General features: G+C 40.9%; 1 protein-coding gene and 1 long non-coding RNA gene across 2 annotated transcripts in view; one reads left to right on the top strand and one right to left on the bottom strand.

The window, feature by feature from the left end:
- Window positions 1–1,268: 1,268 nt before the first annotated feature.
- Window positions 1,269–14,405, bottom strand: LOC108702824. The gene is made up of 2 exons (XR_001933370.2): window positions 14,132–14,405; window positions 1,269–1,745 (listed from the first exon to the last, which is right to left on the bottom strand). It is a non-coding gene; the product is annotated as an uncharacterized LOC108702824 (long non-coding RNA).
- A 61-nt stretch (window positions 14,406–14,466) lies between these two features.
- rhbdf2.S (rhomboid 5 homolog 2 S homeolog) overlaps window positions 14,467–26,041 on the top strand; it is a 36,148-nt gene continuing 24,573 nt past the window's right edge. The window contains exon 1 of the mRNA XM_018238538.2: window positions 14,467–14,586. The gene's annotated coding sequence lies outside the window, so the exon portion shown is untranslated. The remainder of the gene's footprint in view (window positions 14,587–26,041) is intronic.

The following is a 26,041-nucleotide window of genomic DNA, read 5'->3' as shown; positions in this document are numbered from 1 at the left end:
ACTCACTTCCTGCTGTGTAGGCTCTGCGATACTGGGACCCACCAATGCTACCAAGGACCCTCCTGCACTCAGAAATTGTAACTGCCCTCTACTTACACATTTACACACATATGCATTTACAAATACACACACTACACACTTTTTTTTTTACTTCTTCATTTTATCATTTTGCCTCTTGTTATTCCCCTAAAAACTGCTGATTTCACAGTTTGACTATTAGATCAAGCATGACCGCTACCCACGCTGTCGGATCACTTATTCTATTACTTCAATGATTTGGCTAATTGCATTTGATCGTTGTGATTTTATTGCGGTTTTATGCTTGCATCGTTGTTCCTTGTGGATGTTTTAGAGTTGTTTTGCAGTTTGATCATTTTTAGCAATTTTGTGTTCGTTAGAATGTGTACCTTTCACAAATGTACGGGTTTTGAAGTTCTTTGTACTGTTTGTATGTACCATTGTATGTATAAAATTGGGTGAGATAAATGGAGCAAATTGCCATATTTCAACGATTTTAAAATATGTAAAAAAAAAAATGCTGCTTTTAGTGTAGCTTTGCAGTTTGGTAGTTTGGAGTAAAAAGACATAATTACCCATTTTGGATTCATCAAAATGTGTACTTTCCAAAAATATATGGTTTTCAGGGGTCATCATAATTCTTTGTAGCTGTTACCCTACATAAAACTGGCAGTGTCTATAAATAATGGTAAATGTAAGCCATCAAATAAGTATCCACAAGGTAGATTTTGGGCTCTTTACATGCTATGGACTTTGATAAACCTATGTACACTGGGTATCAAACTGTTCAGCAAACCCAAGGCATTCTTAGAGTGTTTTATCTTGCTACTTAATGATATGTGGGAGATACAATGCTGCAAATTGGAGGTGATTTTCGGAAATGTAACCAAAATCGCCAAATTTAGGAAAGCTTTGTGGTTTGCTACTTTGGAGTAAACAGACATGTATATTTGTTTGAGATTTTAGATTCAGAGGAATGTGTACTTTGCAAAAATATATGGCATTCTGAGGTGAGTTTACTTTTTGTGCACATTTGTGTAAATGTGTAAATTTTGCATTATCTGGAATTACAGAACTGATTGAATGGGGTGTCTACATTTTGGAGCCCCTATATGCCACTTAGGTAAACCTAAGCATATTGGACATCAAACTGTTCAGTGGACCCCAAGCATTTATATTTAGGGTGTTTTATCTCAGTACCTAAACGTATGTGGAGAAAAGATGCTGTAAAGTGGAAGCGTTGAGTCATGTTTCAAAAATGTTATAAATTTTTATTTAAAAAATTATAACTTTAATAAAGAATTGCAACCTGGTAGTTTGGACTACAAAGCCGTATTTACCCATTTTGGATTAATTTGAATCTGTTCTTTCCAATAATGCGTAGTTCTATAGGGTAAACCTACTGTTAGTGAAATGTGTGGCCTTGAAATCAGAAGTATGCTGTTTTGTGGAGCGGTGCTTTGGAAATTTGGCAGTGTACTGCTTGGAGTTTTTGACCTATACAAGTGAGTAATCTCCATAAAGCTATATACCATTTTGGTCAAATCAGCTCCATCAGCTTGGGGTACTTCTGAGCGAGCAACATGGAGCAATCTTCATCCTTCTTTGCACCAAGTGCAACAAGTGGAAGAATTAGGAATGCAACATGTCCACCACTGGGATCCTTCTTCTGATTTGTTTCTTGTTATGAACTACAGCTCCCAGTATCCACAGCGAGGGCTGCTGGTCTGTTTTGGTAGAAAGAAACAACATTTTATTAAATGCACTTATTTTATTTTAGCTATTATGGTATATTATTGGTGTAACAATGAATCCAAAATTTATTAAAATGAAAAATTGTAGAAAAATATAGTTATAGACTGGGTATGCTTTAGAGCACACGTAGCTGAAACTAGCCTCCTGACATTTCTTACTGTAGTTAAAGAAAAAACAGAATTAGCTACGGTACAATTATTTGTTGCAAATTTGACAAACAACCATGCTCTCCTGTAGCACGGAAACAAAACTGCTCCCAAGTGCTTGTTGGTATTTATGCCATGGACAGGCTGGCACTGCTGGTGTCCAGGCCAAGGTCAGGCAGGCAGCAGACCCAGCACAGTTTCTATTCACACTGAGGTCTGGCAGGCAGAAGAAAAACCATAGCCGAATTTCATGCCAAGGTCAGGCAGGCAGCAGACCCAGCATAGTTGCTATTTACACCAGTGTCGGACTGGGATGTCAGGGGCCCAGCAGAAAAGTTATACCGTGGGCCCACTTTCTAAACTATTATTCCTCCTCTCCTCACTCAACCTCTTTATTCTCCTAGTCTTTTATCTCTACATACTATATTCTATTTTTCCATTATTAAGCCCCTTAAAGGAATAGGAAATGACCATGAAATAGGCCAAATCGTTAGAAGCAAGAGGGCCCACTGACACCTGGGCCCACCGGGAGTTTTCCCTGGTATCCCCGTGGGCCAGTGCGACACTAATTCACACTGAGGTTTGGCAGGCAGAAGAAAACCCATAGCCGAATTTCATGCCAAGGTCAGGCAGGCAGAGAGCAAGGCACTGTAGATATCTATGCCATGGTCAGATAGGCAATAGACAAAACACAGTCAATGATTGTGCCAAGGCCAGGCAGGACACTGTTGGTATCCAGGCAGCTGATATAAATGCCACTGGATGACACTATGATATTAATTAATATCACCTTACTGCTGGGAAGTATATATTTATGTATCTGACCCAGCTGAATATCAGCACACCTCCCCTCCAAAATAAGGATGTTTTAGGCCTCATCTTGTTCATGCCAATAGGGGCAGTCTCAACTATATAGTTACAATTGCGGTTGTCTCTCTGCCACTTGCTTCTTTTGGGCAGTCTGAACAGAGAAACATTTTATTTGTACATCCAGCAAATGCAGAAGAATCCCCTTTGTCCCATAGTAATGTCCCACAAAGCAACACTCCTTACCTCTCTGGTTTATGAAGCTTTTCCCAATGTTTCCTGTCTCTTTATACAAAACCTGGGGCCAGCTCTTGACTTATTCAAGGCCTTATATTTAGGGTGCTGAGAGATGGAAACTTTGACTTCCTGGTTTTCAGAACTTGCATTGTGAAAAGGTGGCCATACATGCAGAGATCCACTCATTTGGCAAGGTTACCAAACGAGCGTAGCTCTCCCTGATATGCCCACCTAGTCTATTGGAAGCCTATATTGGCCCATGTACGAAAATTCGTTACCACTACGTTAATTCAAAGGGGGCAAAGATGACCCAAAAGAAGTCAACTTTTTAGAGAATTAACGTAGTGGTAACGAATTTTCTTCTGGCAAAGTGGTGCAAAATCTGCCCCATAGAGCACTCAAGTCCAGTAATGCAATTGAGTACTATGAACTACTCCAGTTTGCTAATATAAATAATGTGGTGATGGCCACTGCGCTGGAGGCAATACATGATGCTACTCAAGGGTTACTGGACAAAATATTACCTGACATAAGACCCAATGATACTGTGGAATTAAGACTGGAATGTAGAAGCCTGAACACTGTTCTATGTTGTATTAGAATGTCATCACTAGTAAGGTAAAAAGAGGGTTGAATTCTCCTTTAAGCTAAGTACACACAATATTAGTCTGCTCGTCTTGACTTCATCCCCTACAATCCCTTCATCAGCATAAAAAAACAATGGCTTTATGATTTAACAAAAACAATAACCTGGCCTCCAGCATCTGTGCTCTTCTAACTCCAAGGCACACAAGATTTTAGGCTTGTAAAAGAGGCACAGAACATCCATCGTGCTTTAGGAATCCCTCACGATCGACTTGTCACTTTAAGTGATATTCCTCATTTTGAAAAATTCCTGAATGCAATCATCAAAAAAGTCTATTGCCAACAGAAAGCACTGCATTACCACATGACTAATGATCCATGCAGGAAGAGGGTTTTCTTGTATACCGTCACATGGAATGTTTAAAGGAGCACAAAGGCAGTGTGGCATCAGGTGCTATCCAGTGTGAGCCAAAAAAGTGGGCAAAGATGACCCAAAAGAGAAAGGAGACCAAAAAAAGTGCAATGTTTAAACTTGTAGGTAATGCCCCAACGAGAAGATGCAGTGCAGTCAGACATGAAATCCTGGCTCCAGAGAATGGTCACAGAGATAGTAGGTATGAAAGATACTAGTTATGATGGATGGGTGGTCAAGTTAGGTTTGATACTTCTCTGGTGCCTTATTAATCAGTAGATCTTTCCAAAAGACATAAGGGCATGCCGTGACATAAGAAAAAAAAGAGGTTTCATCTTAAGGTGTTCTTTAAGAATTCCCTTGCTGAAGTAGTTGTAATGGCAATCAGAGGTGTAACTACAGAGGAAGCAGACCCTGCGGTTGCAGGGGGCCCCAAGAGGTATAAGGCCCCATGAGGACCTAATTCATATACAATTTCAATAAATATTGGTAAAACAGGTCAACCTCTAGACATTTGGGGGGGTGGGCTAAAAAATTATTTGCTGTGGGGCCCAGTAATATCTAGTTACGCCACTGATGGAAATACACCACATGGCCAAAGTTATTGAGGCTTTGGAATTTGCTTATATCCAGCTACAAGGACATTAGTGGGGTTGGGTACTAATGTTAGGGATCAGGCTTGGCTCACAATCAGGGTTCCAAATCATCCCACGTTTCAGTTGAGTTGATGTCAGGGATCTGTGCAAGACAATGAAGTTCTTCCACTCCCATCCCAGCAAACCATTCTTTAAAGGGATACTGTCATTGGAAAACGTTTTTTTCAAAACGCATCAGTTAATAGTGCTACTCCAGCACAATTCTGCACTGAAATCCATTTCTCAAAAGAGCAAACAGATTTTTTTTTTATTCAATTTTGATATCTGACATGGGGCTAGACATTTTGTCAATTTCCCAGCTGCCCCTGGTCATGTGACTTGTGCCTGCACTTTAGGAGAGAAATGCTTTCTGGCAGGCTTCTGTTTTTCCTTCTCAATGTAACTAAATGTGTCTCAGTGAGACATGGGCTTTTACTATTGAGTGTTGTTCTTAGATCTACCAGGCAGCTGTTATCTTGTGTAAAGGTGGCCATAGACTCCAAGATCCGCTCGTTTGGCGACATCGCCAAACGAGCGGATCTTTCCTCGATATGCCACTAAACTGCGTGGCTATATCGGGGGTAATTCGAACGTTCGGCCGTATGGCCGAACGATCGAATTACGATGCGCCAAGCGGCTCCGACGGGTCGCCTTCCCGATCGATATCGTGGCCAGATATCGATCGGTAAGACCCGTCGGAAGCCCCCATACACGGGCAGATAAGCTGTCAAATCGGTCCAAACGACCGATATCGGCAGCTTTATCTGCCCGTGTATGGCCACCATTAGGGAGCTGTTATCTGGTTACCTTCCCATTGTTCTTTTGTTTGGCTGCTGGGGGGGAAAAGGGAGGGGGGTGATATCACTCCAGCAGTAAAGAGTGATTGAAGTTTATCAGAGCACAATTCACATGACTTGGGGCAGCTGGGAAATTGACAATATGTATAGCCCCATGTCAGATTTCAAAATTTAAAAAAAAAAAAATCTGTTTGCTCTTTTGAGAAATGGATTTCAGTGCAGAATTCTGCTGGAGTAGCACTATTAACTGATTAATTTTGAAAAAAAATGTTTTTCCCAATCCCTTCTCACTAGTAACTTCATACCACTGTGGCAAGCACACAAAATATTAAATGGCAAGTAACCTCAAAATGATGTTTCAAAGTGTTAAACAGTGTAGGGTTCTCCTAGCACCCTCCCAAATGCAACTGTGCAGAGATGCATGGTGGGGTTGTTGGCTGACATGTTTAGCTGCGTCACTTCCCGGGTTTCATGTTAGTTATTGGTGATCAGGAGCATGCACAGTGGACCCTTGGTACATTTCCTCCTGCTCTGCAATCACTGCCATGGAACCATTAATAAAAAGTAATGTAGCCAATCATGGAAGCACCAATCCAGCTTTGCAGTTTGGCAGCAATAATTGGGGTTGCAACTGCAGTCTCAGACTTCACCTGCAACTGCTACCATAACTAGGGATGGGCGAATTTGACCCGTTTTGTTTTCGCCAAAAATTCACCGCCAGCGAAATGTTGCAGACACCCATTAAAGTCTATGGGTGTCGAAATTTTTTTGTCATGCGTCTTTTTTTTTTGATGCACAACATCATACAAGTCTATGGGTGTCAATTCCTCAGCGAAACAATGTGAAAAAATTCGCCCATCCCTGACCATAACCAATGATAAAACAGAGTAGGATTTGTTTGAAATAGCATCATCAGCCTTGACCCACAATGCATTTGATGATAAATCAATCTAAAAGGGCAACTGATACCATACCCATAATAATATTAAAATAGCGGACAATTTGTTTAAAATAGTATTATCAGCCACAATCTGCAATACATTTGATAATAAATCATTCCAACCACTGTCTCAAAGTGCAGCTGTGACTAATACCACACCCAATACTATTAAAACAGAGAAGGATTTGTTTGAAATAGTGTTATCAGCAATGACCCACAGTGCATTTGGTGACAAATTATGACAACCGCCATCTCAGACTATACCTGCAGCAGCTGCTGCCATGCCTGGAAATATTAAAGGCATTGTTAATGTAGCGCTATAGTAAACTGCTTTGTGCGAGGGCAGTTTAGCTACTTTCCTTTGTGGGCTGAGACCACAGATAAGCTCTCTTTCTCAGGGGCAAGCCCTAGCAATGCGGTGGAGGCAGGGTGTAGTGTAACTGTAACCAGGTGCAATAGCACAATGATGGGCGCCAGTAGTTCTTTAACGGTTGAACATAGAACTGTGTTTATTGAACAATAGCACATAGATCATTCCGCACATTGATCCACAATGGAGCATAGAACATACACAGCAGCATAAAGGAAGTATATACTCACAGCATGTATAGGCTGAATCCCCACAGGCTAGGGAATATACAGCAGAGAGTAAGTTGACAGCATGTGGTGGGTATTGCCCAGTTTTCAGGATATCTTCCAGTGGCAGACTAGGGGAACTCCTATCATCCCTATCTCAACACTTTAGTCCTTACTCCGGGTCAGTAATACCCTGGGATCTTAATCCCTCTAATCTCCTCAGCGGAGCCTTGAGCTGCTCAACTAAATAACCTCTCTATCACTCCTAGAGTGATCTATAATTGAGTATAGCTGTCTAATTACTAGGGCCAAGGCGCCTAGGGTCGACACTACCCATTCCCTTCCAGCCTGCTTGGTTGGGCTAAAGCAATGGACCCAGACCTCATGGTTCCTAAACCTTTTATACTCTGGCACAGTGCCATCTGGTGTACACTGTGTGAACTACAGGGGTTACATAAGCACAAGGTCCCCAAAAGGACCCACTCGGCAGGGGTCCCCAACCTTTTTTACTCGTGAGACACATTTAAATGTAAAAAAGACTTGGAGAGCAACACAAGCATGAAAAAGTCCATGGGGATGCTAAATAAGGCCTGTGATTGGCTATGTGGTCACCCCTAGGTGTACTGGCAGCCTAAAGGAGGGTCCGTTTGGCAGTACACCTGGTTTTTATACAACCAAAACTTGCCTCCAAGCCAGAAATTCAAAAATAAGCAACTGCATTGAGGCCACTGGGAGCAACATCCAAGGGGTTGGTGAGCAACATGTTGCTCGCGAGCTACTGGTTGGGGACCACTGCACTAAGGTATCCATATTACTAGGGATGTGCCTGTCTGTAATGTGTAAGGGTGTCTAATATTTTCACATCCCTACATTAACCTTTGCGTTAACTTTTAGTATGATATAAAGAGTTATATAGAGAGTCTGAGACAATTTGCATTTGGTTTTAAATTTTTACTATTTGTTTTTGCGTTTTTTTTAGCTTTTTATTCAGCAACTCTCCAGTCTGCAGTTTTAGCAATCTGCTGCTAGGGCTCAAATTACCCTAGCAACCATGTATTGATTTGAATAAGCGACTGGAATATGAATAGGAGAGGCCTAAATAGAAAGTTGAGTAATAAAAAGTAGAAATAACAATACATTTGTAGCCTTACAGTGCATTTGTTTTTAGATGGGCCAGTTACCCCCATGTTCAATTCAGATTGTGATGGTTTATCCCAACAGCAGTCATTAATTATACCCCCAGTGACTAACATACCTTCAAACTCTCAAAACAGGAATAAAAATAAAATTAGAAAGTACCGGTAATGTAGCGAAGCATTGTGGCACCAGTCCAGTGCTGCAGTATGGCAGCAATAATAGGGACCCAGCTGTGTTAAGCAGTGGGTAGTGATGTGCTATGGGGGTGGCAAGGGGTACTGTGTACTATGGCTAAATGTTATAAAACTGATCTGGGTTTTAGTTCTCAGGAAAAATAATGAGTAAACGTACCAATATTTACTTTTCCATTAGCCCCTTCGGCAGAACCATGAGATTTATTGTGGCATTTCTGCAGTTTAGGACAAGTGGATAAATAGTTAAAAAAATAACAGTCCTGAACCCCACCTATAAGTAACAGTAAACAGGTATGCACATTAGTGTTTTTTAAGTAAGCACTCACACAAAGATGCTTCAATTTTAAATAGGGAGAGAATTTTGGTGCTGAAGGGACTAAGGGAAAAGTACATTTTGGTAAGTATAAATTTACTTGTTCCCTTAAGTCCTATACAGCAGCACCATGTGACTTAGCAGGCAATTTCTGATCACAATTGGAAAGAATTGCCAACTGGTCTTAAGTGAAGTCTTGCCCAGGGAACTGTCTCTATGGTAGAAGTCATCATGCCTAGGATGTTTATCAATTCTCTGACTGACAATTCTGAATCTTCCTCTGAACTGGCTTCATAAGACTGAAAATCTTGTCCTGAGGTAAATTAATCTTCATCTCCACTGAATTGATTATAAACCACAAAAACTGGAGCACTCTGAATGGAGAAAGCACTAACCTGGCAGTTTACCAGCCATTCCAAATGTTGCAAGAGGTCTGTTGAGGTGTTTCTGAAGCAAGGACTCCGAAAGAAAAGAGCCAGTCGTCTAGGTAAGGAATTATCAATATACCTTCCTGTCTTAGCCCCACCACCACTGCCAGAGTTATTTTGGTGAATACGCGCAGTGCCATGTAAATCCCTAATGGTAGGACTTTGAACTGAAAATAATTAAGCGTTTCTCTCAGAATTACTGCAGTTTGCAGAATTTTTGGCCCAGAAAGATAGTAACCATCCTCCTGCAACTACTGACTGGATTAAGGAGTTTATTAAAACTTTGATGAAAGAGATGTTTTCAGTGCTTCAGTCTAACCCTACACTTCTTGTTTCTGAGGGGGCTTATTACCAGACTCTGTCTAGCAGTATTGCCTTGGAGGACTCATAAGAATGTTCTTCTTTGTCTGAGGAAGAGACCTTGGCACTTTTTCCTACTGAGTCCACCCATAAGATAGCCAGAATAGTCAGACATACTTTAGATATTTTTGATGGTCACGAGACTAGGACATTGTCCTCTACTAAAGCTTCTAGAACCTTTCTTGTTCATTTCATCATGAAGGATCTTATGATTAGAGAATGGAAGTGTCCTGAGAAGGCACCTAGCATTTTGAAAAGGCACAAATTACTTTTTCCCATCCAGTCGGACGAAGTATTGCCTTATGGAAACCCCACCTAAGGCTGATGTCACAATAGCAAGAATATCTAAAACAATACTCATACCGATGGAAGATGGGTCAGGACTCAAAGGCCCCATGGATAGAAAGGCAGAAGGCATCCTTAAAAACGCCTATTCTACTGCAACAGCCAGGCCCAGACTGGCAATCTGTGGGTTCTGGCAAAGGCCAGAGGGGCTGCTATAAGGTCCCATAGAAAGTCAGTATTTAGTGGGCTGGTGGGGCTGTTTGGGCTTCCATATGGGCTGTTTGGGCCTCTATACCTGAAATTCCAGGGCCTATTTTAATTCTCAGTCCGGACCTGGCAGCAGCTTTGTGTAAACCAGCTCTGGCTGCTTCTGGGGTTGCATGTTCCACTAGACACTGGTTGAAGCAATTTGAGGATATTGACAATAAAGTTTCTAGAGAGTTATTGTTATAATTCTTTAAGGAACAGTAATATAAAAAAAAGTGTTTTAAAGTAATGAAAATATAATGCAGTGTTGCCCTGCACTGGTAAAACTGCTGTGTTTGCCTCAGAAACACTACTATTGTTTATATAAATAAGCTGCTGTGTAGCTATGGGGGCAGCCATTCAAAGGAGAAAATGCTCAGGTAACACAGCAGACAGTAGATAAGCTCTGTAGAACATAATGGTGTTATCTGTTGTCGACTATTTAGCCTTTTTTCAATATCCACAATTGCTACACAAGCAACTTATTTATATGAACTATAGTAGTGTTTCTGAAGCAAACAGATCATGTTTTTGATTTGCACCCTGCTACAGGCAAACAGCAAATAAGCAATCAGTCATGGCAAGGTGAAAAAAGCAAGGAGGAAAGAGACAAGTTGTTGGCAATTATTTACCTTTCACCCAAAAAGGACAGCTGCTGCTGATAATACCTGCAATGTAACACCCAAAAGGGCAAATTCACTTACAGGCGAAAATTCGCCAGTGATGGCTTTGCGCACATCGCAACACTTCGCCAGGCGTAAATTCACCTGGACAACGCTAATTCACAAAGATCCGAAGTTGCGCACAGGATACCGAACGCTGGCGAAATCACGCCAGCGAAATTACGCTCAGCAGTTTGAAGTTACGCTAGCGTTGGCTAATTAGCATACGGCGTGCAGTTAAAGTACAATGGCCGTATATGCTGCAGCAAATACATTACACTACACAAGGCCAGGGAACCTTAATAAAATTATATAAAAGTTGTTATAATGCCCTACACATGTGCCCACAGTATAGTTTAGGTGCCATATGTTAGCAAATGTAGGGGGGAAGGAGGATACCCGAAAAAAAAATTTACGATCTTTTTCAGTCTATCACCCTTTAAATAGGAAAAAAACGTCAGCGTTTTTTGGGACTTAGAAAAATTTTAAACTTTTTTTTGAGGAACTCCTATCTACTCTATTGCACTTCGCCTGGTCTGAGGTGGCGAAGGCAAGTCTGGCGATAGAGGTAAGGGTCAGTAAAATCAAAAACTTAGTGAATTTGCGTAGTAAAGCTCTTTCGCCAGACCATAAATTAGCCTGGCATTAGAGTGCGAAGTTGCGCCAGAATCTATCTCCTTGGCGAAATTATGCCAGCGAATTTATGCCAGCTACCATTAGTAAATTGGCGAAGTTCCGAAGTGACGTCACGCTGGCAAATTTTCGCCAGCGTTAGTCACTTCGCCCTTTAGTGAATCTGCCCCAAAGTCTCCTTCCAGAGGCTTTTATTCCCACTTCTACTATATGCATCCTCTCTCCCTACTATCCCACAGCCCCTTCCAAGAGACTATTATCCCACTGTTACTATAGGCATCATCTCTTCCTACTATACCTGCTATCCCACAGCCACACTCCGTTCCCAGAGACTATTATCCCACTGTTACTATAAAGCGCCATCTCTCCCTACTATACCAGTTATTCCACAGCCACAGTCCCTTCCCAGAGACTATTATGCCACTGTTACTACAGACACCATCTCTCCCTACTATACCTGCTATCCCACAGTCACAGTCCCTTCTCAAAAGCTATTATCCCCGTTGCTAATATAGGCACCATTTCTTTACTATATCTGCTATGCCACAGTCCTCCCGACACACATCAAATTTTCCCACCACTGTGGACTCCTCTTTTTTTCTTACTAAATTTAAAATACAGGTATGGGATCCGTTATCCGGAAACCCGTTATCCAGAGAGCTCCGAATTACGGAATGGCTGTCTACCATAGAAAAACTATTTCCTTTTTCTCTGTAATAATAACAGTATCTTGTACTTGATTCTAGATATGATAATTAATCCTTATTGTAAGCAAAACCCACCTGAGTTTATTTATTGTTTACATGATTTTCTAGTACACATAAGGCATGACAATCCAAATTACGGAAAGATCTGTTAACCGGAAAACCCCAGGTCCTGAGCATTCTGGACAACAGGTCCCATACCTGTATTTAAAATATGCCAGTGTAACTGGGTGTACCACTGATTACCCCTAGATGGACACATTGTATAGAGAACTGCATTTCACACTAACATATATTAGTTTGAGGCAGATTCAGAAAATCTTGTACTGTCAATTGTGTAACAGAGGCCACAGACAATCTGTCAATGTGTACAATCTCTTTTAAGAAACAGACAAGGCCATCCTTGGGGTGGGTGGGGGGGAACAGTAACACTAAAAAAATGTCTAAAAGGAATGAAAATATAATGTACTGTTGCCCAGTGCTGGTAAAATTGGTGTGTTTGCTTTAGAAACACTTTTATAGGTTATATAAACAGGCTGCTGTGTAACCATGGGGGTAGCCATTCAAAGCTGAAAAAGGAGAAAAGGCAGATAATATATAAGGTCTGTATTATACAATGGGATTTTTCAGAACATATTTGTTATCTACTGTATATCTTATGCTTGAATTGCTGCCCCCATGACTACACAGCAGCTTGTTTATATAAACTATAGGAGTGTTTCTGAAGGAAACACACCGATTTTACCAGTGCAGGGCAACAGTACATTATGTTGTCATTCCTTTAAAATACTTTAGGTTTTGGTGTTCCTGTTCCTTTAAGGGAGGCCCAAAGAGATTTTAATGTCTTAAATCAGCCATTGATTCTGGTAGTGTGTACTAATAAATGGAATGCACTGGGGGGAGGGCTCTCCTAACTTACTAGTATAGTTCTCTATGGTTACTGATGGCAGCCATTTATGTAAATAAATTAAATCTGAGTTTAAAAAAAAACAAACATTAAAGGGGTTGTTCACCTCTTAGTATGATGTAGAGAGTGATTGCGATAGAGACAATTTGCAAAAAAAAATTTGGTTTCATTTGTAGTTTTGAGTTGTTTGACTTTTTATTCAGCAGCTCTTTCATTTGCATCTTAAGCAATCTGGTAACCCTAGCAACCATGCATTGATTTACCCTAACCCTTGGCTATACAAAAGCAAGCAGCTCTTCCTCTCCAAGCTTGGACAATGCATAATTCTAGGCCTACATGTACAGGCAGGACAAAACAGCAACCTAGGCCGTCTGCTCCCTCTATATCCAGACCTTCCACTTCCTACATAGGCACATGGGCTGATGATCTCATTGTCCCTGGGGCATTGCCTCTGGCACTATCCCAGCTCTTGCCTCACCCTTTATGGCTCACCCATGTGGATTAAAGGGGAAGGACTCTCTGAGGAGATTTTATGGACCACAGAAACAATTTAATGACATAGTAGAGGAGCTTGGAAAAAAAAAAGCGTCCTGAAGGGTGGTGGCACACATGGTGATTCGGGGAGATCAGCCGCCGGTGACAAATCTCCTCTACTTCTGGCGACTAGTCTCCCCGAAATTCCTTCCCGCTGGCAACAATGTGAATCTCCGGCGTGCTGTCACTCGAATTGCTTTATTTTCTGAAGTTGCCCGAGGTTGCCTTACGAGGAAACTTCGGAAAACTGAAGCCATATGAGTGCCATCCCGCAGGCAAGAATGTTAATCGCCGGCAGGAAGGCATTTCGAGGAGATTATTCGCCCGAAGTAGAGGAGAATTGACGATGCGCGACTAATCTTCCTTGAATTACCACCACCCTAAAAGTGATATTATTAGGGATGCACCAAATCTACTATTTTGGATTCGGCCGAAACACGGAATCCTTCGCGAAAGATTCAGCAGAATCCCGGGCCGAATTTGCATATGCAAATTAGGGGCAGGGAAACATTTTTACTTCCTTGTTTTGTGACAAAAAGTCACGTGACTTCCCGCCCCTAATTTGCATATGCAAATTAGGATTCGTATTTGGTTCGGCCGAATCCAAATCCAGCTGAAAAAGGCCGAATCCTGGATTCAGTACATCCATAGATATTATACAGCAGCAGAATTAAAGGGGACGTAAACCCAAAAAACTATTTTTTGAATAATAAAAAACTATAGTTCTAAGCAATTTCCAAATAAACATTCATTACACATATTCCAGGTGGTTTTAAACTTTTAAAAACTTTTATATATTTTCTGTACTGCTGGTACTAACTCCTGAAATGATGTAAGACACTCGCTGCGGATCCTTTTCGTCTCAGAAACGGTGTCCAATCCCTCCAAAAAAAAACGTGTGCCTTTTGAACCCCCTTCAAAGCATTTCTACTCTGATTCGAATCGCCTAAGAGGTTCTGCAGCAGTGAACAGCATCAGCAGCCGTAGGCTCCCTGCAGTAAGGGCTCCGAGTAGGACTGTAGGTTCATCCCGCTCAAACAAGTGGAAACACTGCTCCAGGCTATTTCCTTCATTCAATCCACACTCACGTGTCTCCAGGGCCACTTCCGCATTCATCCTTGCCTAGCAGTCGGAGCCACGCCTCCAGGTAGCGGCCACGCCCTCTCCAGCTGGCCACTCCACAGGCACGCCCAGAAAGTGTGTTTGTTCTCGGTAAAGACGAGAAAAGGCGGAGGAAGGAAAGAGAAGAGGGAAGCAGAGGGGTCCCTGCCTTTGGTGAGTGGCTTTATATGTACTTTTATATATGCTACGGGGCAGGTGAGTGCCAAATATATATATATATATATATATATATATATATACCTACACACCACTGCTGGGGGGCTGCTTAGTGTACCAGCCTTGCCTGTTGTCCCAAAAGCTCGCAATCTAATTATGAGGACTGTGGATTAGTGTCCCCTTTCTTCCACCGTTTCCTACTGACCCAGCTTCACCCTGATAACCCCACATTTACGTATTTACAAAGGTTCTGGCATGAGTTCACTTTTAAAGGTACAGTTACACCAAAGAAAGGGAAAGTGCTTGACTGTAATGTATAATACCAATCCAGAGTTAAAGTATCTACAATATCCGATTCATTTGTATGAGTGATGGTGGCTTTACCTGTATGTGTAATAACAGATCACAGATAAGATAGTTAGAAGAAAGGTTGGCCAGGCAGATGCCGCCTATAAATCAGACACTTTTTCAATGTTGTTGTTACTTGTCTGTATGATTTGATTATAATCTACTTTCCGTGATCTGCTGAACCATTTCCATTCTTGCCCGGAATAGCTGATTTATTAAATCATTAGTCTTTAGGGTAAGTCCACACTGGGCGTTTTGGGGAGATTTGGTCGCCTGGCGACTAATCGCCTCGTCTTTGCGGCGATCAATCTCCCCAAACGCCTTCCCTCACTCTGCGCCGGCTAAAATGGAAAAAAAAAAACGCCGGCGCTAATCACACGCGGTGGTTCGTTTTCCGAAGTCGCCCGTAGTTTCCACGTGAGGCAACTTCTTACTTAGACATTAACTACTAAATTGTGCCTTTAATCGCCCAGCTTCTTCCAAGAAAAAGGGGAAATCGCAGTCGCTCGAGCCAAGAGAGCCGGTGACACAAATTACGGGGGATTTAAAAACTTTATAAATCGGATTTAATAGCAAATAGTATTTCTGTAAGTGTTCAGTTAATACATTGACTGGGAATTTGTTAGTTTTGTATTTGTATGAATGTAAGTGGGAGCTACTGTACTGCTTGGGTTATTAGGAGTAGTACAGTAGTTTCTTTGCTTTAGTGTCTGTGCCATATAATTTTGCCCCACTAACATACAAGGGTTTATTATGCTCTACTGCCAGAAATGAGGGCATTACTACGTGGTCCCACTGTGGAGTGTAGGGCACTTTGTCCATATTTTCTGTAGGTATATAGGTATGCAATGGGTAGTACCTCCAGAATGCGACTCCAGAATTCTCAACAACTTGTTTAACCTATCCACTTTTTAATGGCTCTTCTGTTCTCCAGTATTTATCCGCTCCTATTTATTTAAACACTATTGATTTTCCGTTTCTCTCGCAGATATGGTTGCTCATGACTCCACTGGACAGTCTTATCCCTCCCCCAACCCTCTACGTACCCTCAGGTGTAATATATATATATATATATATATATATATATATATATATATATATATATATATATATATATATATATATATACAGTATATATATATATATATAGTAGAACCCCCATTTTAGATCCCCTGATTTTAAGTTTTCCCTCATTTTACATTGTTGTAATGTAGTCCCACCTATATATTATGCATAATACATTTCCCTGATTTTACATTTTCCTGGATTATACACCATTTTTTTCTGGTCCCCTGAAAAACGTAAAACGGAGGTTCTACTGTTTATAGCCCTGCTCTAAGAACCCACTGTCTGCATCACCACAGAACTGTAAATTCTTTACTGGATTAAGTAGCACAGTGACTGAGATGAGAAAGCTCAGCATGGCAAAGGAAAGCACTCAATTTCATTGAAACTAGATATATGTTTGTTACAAGAAAAACTGCAGTCATCATTTAGAAGAACATAAAAATTAAATATTTTCTTCTTTTAGAAAAGTCAAATTTTAGGGGCTATCAGATCCCTTTAAAGTTAGGAGTGGTAAAATCCCTGTTAATTATCTGATTGCAGAAGGATTTGCGGAACTTAAAATAATGATAATTGCTGTACTGATATTATCCTTGTGAGTTTCCTGGTGCTGTTCCTTTAAGCATTGTTATACACAGTGCTGGGGCTTATTATACATACCTGTACCCATTGCATTCAGATTCTAACCCGCAGCCAGATACTCTTATCACTATGCACCACAGCATGTTCTTTCCTTGAGGGTAGGGGTAATCTTGGAATCCAAGTGTCCTTTTTTCGCCCCGTTTCCATGGCAACCCATCTGTTTATTTTCTTCAAATCTGCCACCGATCTTTTGCAGACTTAACCCTTTTTTCCGACCACATTTCTTATAGCGTATAACCTGCATCAGATTTGTGGGTGCTGCATTGGAGGGGTTGAAAGAGATGATTTCCCAGAGTCAGGTAGTGTTCTAGGAAATTGGCGGCGTTCCCTCCTTCTCCTGGAGGCTGGAGCCACTCCTGCTGGCACTTTTATGTACCTTCTCTCCGGACCAGAGCAAGGAGGAATGGCAGGTCAGGCTTAAATGTGCATTTGTAGGGCACATGGGTCTGCTCTGTCGTGTTTGAGAGGACCAGATAAACACTAAATGATTGTTTTATCACTAGATAGAATGTTGGAGCAGTGATGTGCTCAGGGGCTGGGTTATCATTAAGTACAATGTCGGAGCAGTGAGATTTTCAGGAGCTAGGTTATCATTAGATACAATGTCAAAGCAGTGTAGTTCTCAGGGGCTGGGTTATCAGTAGATAAAATGTTGGAGCAATGAGGTGCTATGGGGCTGGGTTATCTGTATCAGGAATACTGGAGCAGTGAGGTGCTCAGGGGCTGGGTTATACATAGATAAATTGTTGGAGCAATGAGGTCAAACAGGGGTTGGTGTTCTAGCATATGTAAGGAGGAAGCAGTAATTCAAAAAACATATTGGGCAAGTTCAACACTTGAGTACTGGGGATATCAGATATTTGAGCACTTAAACGCATAGGGGTTGGGGTGTAGCTGCAGGGGACCCAGAAGTGTGGAGGGCCCAGTTGGTCCTAATTAGTGAGCAATTAAAATAAGGGAACTTCCTACGGTTTTTTACAGTAAGTCCCAATAACATTTAAATACTCCTTTGAGTATCAATATGAGTTGAGGTCAGCAAGGCACTCTAGAATTTAGTTGGAACATCAAGCTGCCATGGGATTGGTATCAAAATGTTGGAGCACTGAGCTGCTACGAGGTTGTAATGTAAGTATTAAAGGAAAACTATACCCCCAAAATGAATACTTGAGCAACAGATAGTTTATATCAAATTAAGTGGCATATAAAATGAATCTTATCAAACTGGAATATATATTTAAGTACATTTTGCTCTTTTACATCTCTTGCCTTGAACCACCATTCTGTGATGGTCTCTTTGCTGCCTCCCAGATCACCTGACCAGAAATATTGTTAAAGGTGGCCATAGACGTAGAGATCCGCTCGGTGTCGCCAAACGAGTGGATCTCTGCCCGATATGCCCACATTACAGTTGATCTGATCGTGGGCCCTAGGCCCCAACAATCGGATCATAGTGCAGGAGAATGGGCGGTCGGATCGCGGGACTGCATACACGCAGAGATGCGGCCGCGATCCGATGGGATTTTTTAGCCCGTCCGATCAAGATATCGATCGGGAAAGCCAGTCAGATGGCCCCACACACGGGCTAATAAGCTGCCGACTCTGTAACAGGAAGAAGTGTGGAAGCAAAACACAGAAATCTGTCCGTTAATTGGCTCATGTGACCTAACAAGTATAGTTTGTTTGGTATGTTTGTGTGCACCATGAATCATACGATCCCAGGGGGCTGCCTTATATTTTAAAATGGCTATTTTATATTTATGATTACCCAATGGCTTATACTACTAAAAAAGTATATTATTCTGAAAATGGTTTATTTACATGAAGTTTGGTTTTACATATAAGCTGTTTTATGCAATATATTTTTATAGAGACCTACATTATTTGAGGGGTATAGTTTTCCTTTAATAAGGTGGGAATAGTGAGACACTCAGAAGCCTGTTTGAAGATAGAATGTTGCAGCACTGAGGTTCCATTGGGTTGATCTCAGAATGTTTGAGTAGTTAGATGCCATGTGGTTAGTATCAGAATGTTGAAGCGGTGAGGTTCCATGGTGTTGATCTCAGAATGTTTGAGTGGTAAGGTGCCGTGGGGTTGGGGTATAAATATTTATAAGGTGGGAGTAGTGAGGCTTTCAGAGGCAGTTTTGAGTGGGGCTATTAATAGATAACAGTTCTCCCATCTGGGGGTATTATCAGGTTAGTTATTGTGAGGGGTAGTTAGCAAGCAACTCCTTTCAGCATCCATCGGTTTTTTGGTGTCTGTATGTAGTTTCTGAACCATGTGGAACTGTGTCTTCCCAAAATGAATCGCTTTGCCAGGGACATGGAATTCTTTGTGCCTACCCCCACTCCATCTGTCACGCCCACCCCAATACACAGCAAGGAAACATAGCAGTCTGGCGTGGTTCACTAAACCTGGACTTGTTCCTTCCTATTTGGTACATAACAGTCTGCTCCCTGACATCTTCTTATGGAGCTACGAGCTCTGGTCTGCATTTGGGCTGGCAGGACAGCTTAGTTAGCTGTAGACACACAGTGCGCCACTATTTACATATGTGAAAGTGGCGGGACCCTTCCAGCTGCAGAATTCCTATTTAACATAATCAAATAGGCATGTTTCCTAAAGGTGTCAAGGCAGTATGGGAGTTTAAAATATTGCACTCCTTAAAGGGCAACTAAAGCCTCACAAAGGGTTTTAAGCAAAACTATCATCCCATAATGAATGGGGTTTAATACTACTGATGGGCATTTGCTTCGTCCGAAAATTTGCAAAACTGCGACAAAGTCGCCAAATGAATTGAATCCTACAGGTGACAGATTTTTTTTGACACGTGACCATTTCTTTGACGTGCAATTATATTTTCACTCATTGGAGTCTATGGGCGTCTTTTCCGCTCATAAAGCAGTGAAAAAGATCCCTGCCATAAAGCAAGACTGGTATGCTACTGGGTGACAGAAAGGAAGTGAACCATTGATCATTTTCTTTTTTGAATGTACAATACTTGCCACTCTGATAGTTTTCATATCTGTTACCAATATGGCCAACCAATTCAGCGATGACACAATAGAGGAGTATCTGTCATTATCCTCAGTTGGATGTAATTATGGATTGTCTTTCCCACTATCTTCTGAGTCATGTGATCCATCTGTGTTCATGTAGCTCCTGTAACATGACAATCATTTCTCTCACACTCACAGAGGTCTCATTTTCACTGTTCAAATATTGGCTGTCTCTTGCAGTTGTTTACATGGCCTTAAGCATGATGGTATATAATTGATTCATTAACTCAGTAGCCACACCTATGTTTCATAACTGGCTTTCAGTATAATTTTAGAGTTATAAGAAGACCAAAGCAGCGGATGAGGGCCCCAGCTTTAAAGGAACAGTTCAGTGTAGAAATAAAAACTGGGTAAATTGATCTTCTGTGCAAAATAAAAAAATGTTTCTAATATAGTTAGTTAGCCAAAAATGTAATGTATAAAGGCTGGAGTGACTGGATGTCTAAATTAATAGAACAGAACACTACTTCCTGCCTTTCATATCTCTAACTCTGAGTTAGTCAGTGACTTTAAAGAGGATGTATAGGCAAAAAAATAAAATCCCATTTTTACTTTCTTTAGTAAAAAATAAATGTATCTCCAATACGGTATACTTTAATTAAAAAATGTGTACCGTTTTTATAAGAAACCTGACTGTATGCAGTGAAATCCCCCCCTTTGTTTTACTTTCTCTGACAGCTGCAGTTAGGAAACTTCAGACGGTCCCTAACTGCTCTGCAGGGAAACGATCATTCTTTCAAAGTACAGGGGGAAGCCCACTATCGTACTTCCCAGAACTCGAGCAGCTTTGTTTGTTTCCCTGTAACAACTGTGTAGATTTGTATCCATCTGATTATTATGGCAGATATTATTTGACTTGTGCTGTTTTCATCATTTATGACGATCCTTAAGCTTAACCTCCCAACTGAAGCCCAGATCACACTGAGCATGGTATTGCAAAGATGTTTTACAAAGTTACAAGATGACAGCCCCCTGTGCCAACTTTGAAAACATAAATCATTTGTTTAATTGGGCTTATGGTGCAGTAAATTCATGTTTATATTTAGTATACAAAATACACCATTTCTAACATTATTATATTTTAGAATTTAGTTGCCCTTTAAGGGAAGCCACATGGAACATAACTGTTCCGTGAGTTTGCAATTGATCCCCAGCATGCAGCTCAGATTCAAAAACCAGTTAACCCTGGAACTATAGCAGGGTGATTGTTATCCCAATGTGTGTGTGTGTATGTGTATATATATATATATATATATATATATATATATATATATATATGTAACCAAGTTATGAGATAAGGGGCCCAGCCTGTAGGACAGTTAGGGCACAAATAATCACTCACCCGGCGGCGCAACAACAAAAAATCTTTACAGGGGCTGCAACTTCCTTGGCTCTCACCTCCCTGCAAGCAACTTGCCTGGGCCCAGGCTCTCCCTGCCCAAATGTGCATGCCTGCCAGCGGGTGTGTGGATCTTCAGTGAACCACTAAAGAAGAAGTTGACCACAGACCCCAAGGTCTGGGCACCTCTTTTCTCCAGGCCCCCTGCGACCAAGGTGTCTGCTTCATCTATTGTTACACCACTGCACTCAGATTTGGGGTGAGGGCTTATGTGCTCTGGGTACCTCTGAAACTATATCAAGGTGGCTGTTACCCCAATATTTCTGTAACCTTGAGCTTAGAGGGCCCAGCCTGAAGACCAGCTAGACTGAAATTTGGGATGAGTGATTATTTGTTCTTTGGGTACCCCTGAAGATGGCCATTTCTTTCTGTACTTGTTACCTATCTATTAATCTTTCTAGTCTATCAAGTAAAATAATGGGTGAGTAACTGCAAATTAGCAGACTAGGACCAGTGTGTCTTTTGGTGCAAAACCCCTATTTACTGAAGTGTTTCCTTCCTCTAGCACTCAAGATCTGGCTTAATTATAGGGCACCACTTCCTGTGACCTCTAGTTCAGCTAGTGCCTTAATTTTTCTAGCACTTTTTTAGTTTCAAATGGGAAAACAGTGACATTTCCTCCCTGGAATATACATTAGGCCAGATGGAGTGATTCACTGAAGTGGGAAGGAGCTTATCTGCATTTGGTGTAAGGATGTGGTTTTTCCTAATAGAGACATACAATAGAACTGACTGGTGAAACTAAATAAAATTTTTATAGTTTATGTAAATACTGTGAGTAATGGCATAACCTGGGTTATGAGCTCACTCTCCAGATGCATATAAACTATATTTAAAAGGAAAGAAAAATACCTTCTTGTAAGTAGACTTTATAAAACTGTAATACATATTAAAACACACTGGCAGGAAGGAACACTTCCCATCTGAGAACACTGCGATAGCTTATGTTTTTGACACTATGGGTCTGTATCACACAGCACTGCATCGTTAGGGTCTCTTCTTATTAAGACATTCACTGTATCCATCATTTGTGGATTTGGCTAAATACAGCAGAAATTATATCATTATTGAACAAAAAAATTGTCACTTCTAGACAGAGCTTTAAAATCATGTGAGACGAAGGTCAGGTTTAACACTAGGGGGCAGATTTATCAAAATATGAGATAATATGGGATTTTTTAGAATCATATCTATCAATGGAATTCACCATTTGATACATATGCTTTTAAAAAAAACCATAGGAATGAATAGAAAGTGAGCGAGTTTTATTGTGGTGAGTTCTAAATTCACACTTTGATAAATCTGCCCCAAGGATTTGGCCTTATGTAAAGGTATGGGATCCAATATCTGGAAACCCATTATCCAGAAAGCTCTGAATTACGGAAAGGCCGTCTCCCATAGACTCCATTTTATCCAAATAATCTTTGACACTTAGCACACTCTGCAGAGAACAAATCACCCAAATAACCTTTAAATTGCTGCAAACAGGAATTACTGCAAAAACACTTTGATCCCAAATGTAAAATTTCATGGGAAGGAATTATTGTGTGATTATGGTACTTTAGGGAACTTGGGGAGAATGACAGATGGGTGACAAAGTGCAGGACCTGAGGCACAGCCAGGACAGGTACTGGCAAACAGGCTTGCACTTTATCAGGCATAGAAAAAGTCACAGAGCAAGGTTCCAAGGGACTAAACAAGAATGTGGTCAAACTCCAGCAGAGGTCAGGATAGACAGCATTCAGAGAGAGACGCAGTCATGCTAGGAGTGCCTACCAACAGGTTGTGAGCATTGGTGTCAGTGGGCTTTAAATCATAAAGATTTTAAGCAAGTTGCAGTTATGTGAAAGACTAGGTTGAGAAAACTGCTGTCATGGCTGGTATTCATGACTAAACTAGAGGTTACTTGGCCCCACAGCAAAATCATTTTTGGGTTTCTTTAAATTATGGAATAATCTATTTTTCTTAAACGTGTATAGAAAAGTCTTCGATCTATAAGTTCCCCAATGTGATACCATTATAGAAGGCACTGCACCTCTGATCTAATGTGAACAATTCCCCCATCCATAAACAAATTGCTCTGTCGGATGTTAAACAACACTTAAATTTAAATATTAGAAAGAAAGAAACCAAAGATCCAACAAGCGGCAATAAATTGACAACCTTCAGGATATTTTCAATACCATTTAAATTTGCTATGGTGGTCAATGGTGCACTAAATCATGCAAACACAACTTCAATTCATTTTAAAACTATATTTATTAATACATTTTAATATAAAAACGCTATGTATGATCAATGCTAGACCTGCAGGGTAGCCACCCTATGTTTCACATAGAAACAGTTTGTCCATGAGCTCATTAAAGGGAGTTGTAGTTCACTTGATGAATATCGTGTGACTATTGAGATGCTTGGCATATGTTATATATATTAAACTGAAGGATTGTGGCAGTTAAATGTACTTAGTCCATATCTCAGGGTTCCCAGCGTTTTCCTGTTGTTGCCTCACTCATATCCCTAAATCTGCTGCTCTGGCCTTGACCTTTGTGGCCATCCCACAAATTCAGGCCTGGTGAACAGGGGTGGGGGCGGTTTTGTGTTTTAAGCACCAGATACCTAGGGGCACACCAACATTAAAATCTAACCCTGTCCAGAAACGCCCCATATAACTCCTGGGCCCCAGCAGTCACCGGATCTACTTCCTCTGTAATTCTTTGCTGCCTTTAGGCTGCTTAACTCTTGCAATATGCCAGCCATACTTTTAGTACTTGCAGTGCAGCTGAAGCGATTTACTGTAAAGAGACAAGATGTGACTAGTTGGAGCCAGGAAATGCCTTCTTCAGACAAAGGCAATGACCAGATCAAATTCCCTCCAGCTTTCAGGAGTTGAATCGGCATGCTGCTTTCCTAAAAAGCTGGTGGTGAGAAAAACTTCCAAATGGAGCAGCAGAGTATGACTTTATAGCATAATTTTAAAATACAGGTATGGGACCTGTTATCCAGAATGCTCGGGACTTGGGGCTTTCCAGATAATGGATCTTTCCATAATTTGGATCTTCACTACTTTAAGGGGCAGATTTATCAAGGGTTAAAAAAAACCTCCAATTCGACCCTCGAAATAAAATCCATCGAATTCGAAGAATTTTACTGCAAAAGGTTAGATCGAACAAAAATCGTTCGATCGAACGATAAAATCCTTCGAATCGAACGATTTTAAGCGATCAATCAAATGATTTTTATTCAATCAAAAAAAACTTAGAAAAGTTCTATGGTACGTCCCCATAGGCTAACATTGCACTTCGGTAGCTTTAATGCGGCGAAGTATAAAGTCAAAGACAGTACTTCGATTATCGAATAGTCGAATGATTTTTACTTCGAATCGTTGGAATCATTCCAATTCAAACGAATTTGACCAATTCGATAGTCGAAGTACCCAAAAAATACTTCGAAATTCAAATATTTGTGCATTCGAACTATTCACTCAAACTTAGTAGATCTGCCCCTAAGTCTACTAGAAAATCATGTAAACATAAAATAAGCACTTTAGGCTGACTTTTCTCCCAATAAAGATTAATCATATCTTAGTTTGGATCGAGTACAATGTACTGTTTTATTATTACAGGAAAAAAGGAAAACATTTTTAAGTATTTGGATTATGTAGATAAAATGACTATGGGAGACAGCCTTTCCGTCGGCGTTTACTGGATAACCCGTTTCCGGATAACGGATTCCATATCTGTATACATATAGCCATTTGGAACAAAACAGTTTTATCTAGGTAGAGGAGTTTTTCTGTTGTCAATTCACATTGTTAGCCTTATTGGCCTACTCTCCCTCTATGGGTGCTGTCCATCACCCAAGTATGTTTGTAGATTGACTCTGGACTGCTTTATAGTGCTTCCTCAGAGCTGATTTCTTTGTCATCAAGTTTTTTTTGCTTGTGGTTAGCAGAAGACTGTTCTTTGCATTGTAACAATGCCCATCATTGTAGAGCTGTAAAACAGGGTTACAAGTCACATACCCCCATATGTTATGAAAAGCACTAAGTTTGCCCAGAAGCAGTATCCCATAGCAAGCAATAAAATGTGTTCTTTTGAACAGGTGATCACTAAATGTTACCTGTTGATTGGTTGCTATGAGGTACTGCTCCTGAGCAAACTTAGTGCCTTTAATTAAATGACCCCCATTCGTTCACTGACCCTGCCTTCTCTTTTTTTACACATCCATGTCATGTTTTGAGTCACATGGAAAGTCCATCAGAACAACCAAATATGCTTCCCTCAATGGGACAGAGAGCTAATAGGGAGCCTCCATTTTGATAAGAACCAGGAAGTAAGTGTACAAGGGCCTGGCAGGAAGGTGGTGACACCATACTGGCAACTACTTATAGCTAGGCTTGTCAAGTGCCCAGTGTTTTACCTGCAATGTAATTCTCCTACCGCACACCTGTAGTTCACCAATCCTGCAATTGGTGGTGCGTTCCTTCCGTTGACCCGGCCGGGTCCCTTAGCAACCAATGTGTATAAGAAACGGATCCGCACACGCTGATTAATGCAGTCGGGGAATATCCCCTTTTATTCAGCCACCAAACATCAACGTTTCGGGGGGGGAACACCCACCCTTCATCCTGATGAAGGGTGGGTGTTCCCCCCGTAACGTTGATGTTTGGTGGCTGAATAAAAGGGGATATTCCCCGACTGCATTAATCAGCGTGTGTGCGGATCTGTTTCTTATACACAGTGTTTTACCTGACCAGCCAGTCAAAATAATATTTCATACCGATGTTATTCATAGGAAAAAAATACAGGAAGGCCAGTATTTTTTTCCCTGGAAAGGTGGCAACCCTACTTGCAGCAGACTACAAAAGTAGGTATTCAGTGAGGTTCACTTTTAAATTAACTTTTAGTATAATGTAGATAGTGATATTCTGAGACAATTT

The sequence above is a fragment of the Xenopus laevis genome, chromosome 9_10S (assembly GCF_017654675.1).
Source record: "Xenopus laevis strain J_2021 chromosome 9_10S, Xenopus_laevis_v10.1, whole genome shotgun sequence".
Lineage (NCBI taxonomy): Eukaryota > Metazoa > Chordata > Amphibia > Anura > Pipidae > Xenopus > Xenopus laevis.
The sequence above is the reverse complement of the archived record's forward strand: the minus strand, read 5'-3'. Positions and strand labels throughout refer to the sequence as shown.